Here is a 6524-nt window from a genome sequence, read left to right on the forward strand (position 1 = left end):
CAGGTACATAAATAACTTAAATGCTTCTCATCTATTCTTATTAATAATAATAATAATAATGATATTAATGATAATCAGGTACATAAATAACTTAAGGCATAAGTTAACGTAATAAAATAACTAAAATAAACTCTTCTCATCCAGGCAACCACCTGTTGCCCAGAAATTAAAATGTGTATATAATTTTAGTGTAGTTGTTGTAGTCAATAATACAGTAAACAATAATAATAATGAAAAGAGGAAGTAGATGAATAAGAAAAAACACAGAAACAAATGTAATCAAATAAAGTGTAAGAAAAGTAAAATGAATAAAACACAAATAAAGGTACAAACACAACACCCATTATCCCCATCCTACTCACAGATGCATGCGCGCAACACACACACACACAGACACACACACGCACACGCACACGCACGCACGCACACACACACACACACACACACACACACACACACACACCAACCATGTTTAAAAATTATTCAAAAGGCATCACACACATAGTTGTTATACATTTTAAAGACAGCTGTCATTGTTATGTTGTATAATCAAACATTAATCAAATAAATAAATAAAATAACATGCTGAAAGAGCAATTTTAAGAAGCTGGAGGGTTGTCATTTCCTGGCTTTTTTTTCCTATAACCTCGTTCCATCAGCACAGCTCTCCATTCATCATATGATTTAGTCTCAGACTCTTCGCAGTACCAGTTGCCAAAGTACTGCAGATGTGTTGGTGGCTTTCTCTCCTTATTGCACTTTCTGCAAAGAATGACGTCTGTCTTCCTAACATACTTTCTTGTCACTGTTCCAGCGCTCTCCCTCTTCTGTTTTCTCTTTCTATATTGCTGAGTGGAGTAAGGAACCGGTTGACTGGATGTCTGTGTCTGAGCTGATGGTGGCATAGCTGAAGGTAATGGGAGGTTGAAGAACATCACCTGTGAGGTACCAGGAACTGTAGGAAGCTGCACAGGTGGTAAAATGAAAGGGAGAGAGACAGGTGGTGCTGGTGCAATAGGGACAGGAAGTCCTTGATGTGATGGTGGAGCCTGGAAGATGGCCTGAGGTTGCGACCTCCCTTTGAGTTTAGCCTCCCCAGCAGTATTTGGTGGCAGGATAAAAGGTGTGGCTCTGACAAATTGCTGGAACAGAGAGTCGGTCCTTTCTGCATAGCAGCAGGAAGGTTCTCAGGTCCTGCCATGGGTGCTTCAGGGGCTTGGATACCCTGTTTCAATATCTCCTGTTCCTGTGACTTACAACGCCTGCTGTACCTGGGAAAACATAAAGCAACCAATTTTAATAAACATTTAAGCAATTATACAAAAGATGGTATGTTCAACTACTGTTTGATCATGACTATGATGCAACAGCAAGACACAGCTGAGATCACAGAGCAATTGATCTCACCCTTGTCTCGTGTATCATTGCTTTAGTAAAATGCCGCTGGTACGGTAGTAGCTGTTCGTTTGTATGTGTGTTGGAAAGCTGTTTATGGAGATACGTTGTACTGATTATTGATTCTTGCAGTCTGTTGAAGACCATGTCATGAGCAATAAATCTTATTTTTCATAATGGAGAAGAAAGCAGAAGTTGGACTCTTGTTGATTTGTTTCTAGACCCGTCAAAGCAGCCATAGCTATATTACAGTTTTTTTCAGTCGCTAACAAGTATTTGTCCAAACAGTTGTCACATTTTCAAAACTCTAAACACAATTAGCACAGCATCGATCTTTTGTGGCCATTCCATTCACACGTCATGTCGTTTTCACACAATATGCAGTCAGTGAACACATTTCCACAATGCTTACATTCTCTTAACAGACAAGCAATACCTCCCAACAAAATTATGGATTGTTTTTGTAGTATTTACAAATGTTACAGTAACACACACCATCCCACAATAGCAAAAACAAAATTCCAAACCTTAGATACATTATAAAAACCTCTGCTTCTGCAATGATATGAGTTCAAAAACAATATATCTCAGCTGATAATAAAAATAAATAAAAAATACAGTTTTTCTCAATTGCTAAAACACTAAAACCCATTGGCTGAACAAAGTTCTCAGTTGCCTGAACTCATTTAGCTAATTGTGCAGTCTGTTGTCAATACCTTAAACTATTTCACATGGCAAAACACAATTTGCAGATCTTACTTAGACTTTTCAGCAAAACGCTAAACACATTCTCATTCTCAAAACATATTCTGCACTGTAATGCACACGTCATCCATACTGGTAAACACAAGTAGCAATGATCAAATACAAATAGAGAACACATGTCATTGATTGAACACAACCACTCAAAATTGATTTAACCTGTTTCAAATGATGCCCAAAGACAAGAAGAAGCACACTGATCACGTTTACTCCTTTGATTTTTGTCCCTTTTAGTATTGTATACTGTAGTACAGTGCATTGTAGGCTGTATACTGTACAATGAACAAATTATATGGCCCCGAACATCATTACTGTAACAGTACCATTTGTTACAGTACTGAATGCTCAATAGATTTTACTGGTTGCAGGTTCATATCAACAAAGAACAAGAATTACAGTATCAAACAATAGAACTGACAAAGGAGAAGTTTGTGAGATGCAGGGCACTGTACTGTAAAAATAGGGGTACAAGGAGGAGGAAGAACAAATAAAATTGCAAAGAGCAAAGCAGAGTAGTAATTTCTGATCAATTTTGCGCTACTATGATGTTTTCATTCATCAAAAGACAATGACGGACAAATATGAAATTTGTTTTAGGATTACAGTTTTTCTCAATTGCTAAAACACTAGAACCCATTGGCTGAACACAGTTCTCAGTTGCCTGAACTCATTTAGCTAATTGTGCAGTCTGTTGTCAATACCTTAAACTATTTCACATGGCAAAACACAATTTGCAGATCTTACTTAGACTTTTCAGCAAAACGCTAAACACATTCTCATTCTCAAAACATATTCTGCACTGTAATGCACACGTCATCCATACTGGTAAACACAAGTGGCAATGATCAAATACAAATAGAGAACAAATGTCATTGATTGAACACAACCACTCAAAATTGATTTAACCTGTTTCAAATGATGCCCAAAGACAAGAAGAAGCACACTGATCACGTTTACTCCTTTGATTTTTGTCCCTTTTAGTATTGTATACTGTAGTACAGTGCATTGTAGGCTGTATACTGTACAATTAACAAATTATATGGCCCCGAACATCGTTACTGTAACAGTACCATTTGTTACAGTACTGAATGCTCAATAGATTTTACTGGTTGCACTTGCAGGTTCATATCAACAAAGAACAAGAATTACAGTATCAAACAATAGAACTGACAAAGGAGAAGTTTGTGAGATGCAGGGCACTGTACTGTAAAAATAGGGGTACAAGGAGGAAGAACAAATAAAATTGCAAAGAGCAAAGCAGAGTAGTAATTTCTGATCAATTTTGCGCTACTATGATGTTTTCATTCATCAAAAGACAATGACGGACAAATATGAAATTTTTTTTAAGATTAAAAATGTACTTCTCCCTGAAATTTTGATGGTACAGTAATGTGTCACGGGTAAGTCTACAAACAGAATAGCCGTCCGTAGATATCTTTCGAGAACTGTATGTTTTGAACAATTTGTTTTCTATTTTTTGGTGTATTGTTTACTGACTGCTTGATAGTGTATATCATTTTGATCACTTTGTCTATGATTTGAGAGCAGTGTTTGATTTTGAACACAAGTAAAACTGTTTTGAGGCGAAAGTTTCATTTTGCAAGAAGAGTCAGAGGTTTTGTAAATAGTGCTTGAAGATGAGGTTTTGTGTTTAATGTTTTCAGAAAAAGGAGCAAGGATTCAGACATTATGTTTTAGCAATTGAGAAAAACTGTAAAAATGGACTTCTCCCTGAACTTTTGATGGTACAGTAATGTGTCACGGGTAAGTCTACAAACAGAATAGCCGTCCGTAGATATCTTTCGAGAACTGTATGTTTTGAACAATGTGTTTTCTATTTTTTGGTGTATTGTTTACTGACTGCTTGATAGTGTATATCATTTTGATCACTTTGTCTATGATTTGAGAGCAGTGTTTGATTTTGAACACAAGTAAAACTGTTTTGAGGCGAAAGTTTCATTTTGCAAGAAGAGTCAGAGGTTTTGTAAATAGTGCTTGAAGATGAGGTTTTGTGTTTAATGCTTTCAGAAAAAGGAGCAATGATTCAGAAATTGTGTTTAAGCAATTGAGAAAAACTGTAATAATAATAATAATTGACCCCATGTAGTGAGAGATGCAGTGAGAGGTGCAGTGAGTGATGCAGTGAGTGATGCAGTGAGTGATGCAGTGAGAGATGCAGTGAGAGGTGCAGTGAGTGATGCAGTGAGAGGTGCAGTGAGTGATGCAGTGAGAGATGCAGTGAGAGGTGCAGTGAGAGATGCAGTGAGAGATGCAGTGAGTGATGCAGTGAGAGGTCCAGTGAGTGATGCAGTGAGAGGTGCAGTGAGTGATGCAGTGAGAGGTGCAGTGAGTGATGCAGTGAGTGATGCAGTGAGTGGTGCAGTGAGAGGTGCAGTGAGAGGTGCAGTGAGAGGTGCAGTGAGAGATGCAGTGAGTGATGCAGTGAGAGATGCAGTGAGAGATGCAGTGAGAGATGCAGTGAGTGATGCAGTGAGTGATGCAGTGAGAGGTGCAGTGAGAGATGCAGTGAGTGATGCAGTAAGAGATGCAGTGAGAGGTGCAGTGAGTGATGCAGTGAGAGGTGCAGTGAGTGATGCAGTGAGAGGTGCAGTGAGAGATGCAGTGAGAGATGCAGTGAGTGATGCAGTGAGTGATGCAGTGAGAGGTGCAGTGAGAGATGCAGTGAGAGGTGCAGTGAGTGATGCAGTGAGAGGTGCAGTGAGAGATGCAGTGAGTGATGCAGTGAGTGATGCAGTGAGAGATGCAGTGAGAGATGCAGTGAGTGATGCAGTGAGTGATGCAGTGAGTGATGCAGTGAGAGATGCAGTGAGAGGTGCAGTGAGAGATGCAGTGAGTGATGCAGTGAGTGATGCAGTGAGAGATGCAGTGAGAGGTGCAGTGAGTGATGCAGTGAGAGGTGCAGTGAGTGATGCAGTGAGGTGCAGTGAGAGATGCAGTGAGAGGTGCAGTGAGTGATGCAGTGAAAGGTGCAGTGAGAGATGCAGTGAGTGATGCAGTGAGAGATGCAGTGAGAGGTGCAGTGAGTGATGCAGTGAGAGGTGCAGTGAGAGGTGCAGTGAGAGATGCAGTGAGAGGTGCAGTGAGAGGTGCAGTGAGTGATGCAGTGAGAGGTGCAGTGAGAGGTGCAGTGAGTGATGCAGTGAGAGGTGCAGTGAGAGGTGCAGTGAGAGATGCAGTGAGAGGTGCAGTGAGAGGTGCAGTGAGTGATGCAGTGAGAGGTGCACTGAGTAATGCAGTGAGAGATGCAGATGCAGTGAGAGATATGCAGTGAGAGGTGCAGTGAGAGGTGCAGTGAGAGGTGCAGTGAGAGATGCAGTGAGAGATATGCAGTGAGAGGTGCAGTGAGAGGTGCAGTGAGTGATGCAGTGAGAGATGCAGTGAGTGATGCAGTGAGTGATGCAGTGAGAGATGCAGTGAGAGATGCAGTGAGAGATGCAGTGAGAGGTGCAGTGAGAGGAGCAGTGAGAGGTGCAGGTGCAGAGAGAGGTGAAAAAAACTGATTTGCTTTTTACTGGAATGCTTTTGAATGTGAACAGTACGGTACATGTGGACATAAAAGTCCCAACCAAGAAATTTAGTGTAAAAACGGGGGATTGCATTTTTTGCATGCAAATACCTGTAAAAATGACACATAAAAGTCTATGTAGTTTTTGTAATGTCAACAATAGCCATTATTTTGAAACCTGGTGTACTTTGATTGACTGCATGTACCTTGTGAAGTGAAAACAAGTGTTATTCTTTGACAGAATAATTTCATTTTGAGTCAGATTTCCAGTGTTTTGGGAAATTTAGTGTGTAGAGAAAGATGTGTTCTATTTTGAAATGAAGAGTTAGTATATATTTAACAAAATGTGTTTTTGAGAAGAAAATCATCCATTTGGCCAATTGTGTTTTGTTGGTGTGAGTCTGTGTTAAGAGTTTCGAAAAAGTATCTGAAGTATGGGTAAGCGCTTGTTGGCGATTGAAAAAAAACTGTAAGACAACCACATAAAAGACTTGAACGCTTTGTGTGGCACTTCAATTTATGCTTAGCTGGAACAATGCTAATTTACTCACCATTGTGTGACTGTTGCAGTGTTAACTTCTGGGAGCTGGATGGTGGTCTCGCTCATCACCTTAGCATTGGTGAGGATGCACTCTCGGATGTGCTTGTAGGCACGCACCACCATTGTGAAGCGGGACACCCTCACTCCATCACACCGCACCACGTTTGGATAGAGGGCACAGAGCCTTGTGAAGATGGCCTCCACCACTCGGTTGCAGCTAGGCCACTGTGCAGGACTATGAGCCCCAACGAAACACCTGCAAATTACAGCAGAATACATATTCATTTCAATGTGTGATCG

Source organism: Rhinichthys klamathensis, unplaced genomic scaffold, assembly GCF_029890125.1.
Source record: "Rhinichthys klamathensis goyatoka isolate OS25496 unplaced genomic scaffold, OSU_Roscu_1.1 h1tg000313l_1, whole genome shotgun sequence".
NCBI classification, from domain to species: Eukaryota; Metazoa; Chordata; class Actinopteri; order Cypriniformes; family Leuciscidae; genus Rhinichthys; species Rhinichthys klamathensis.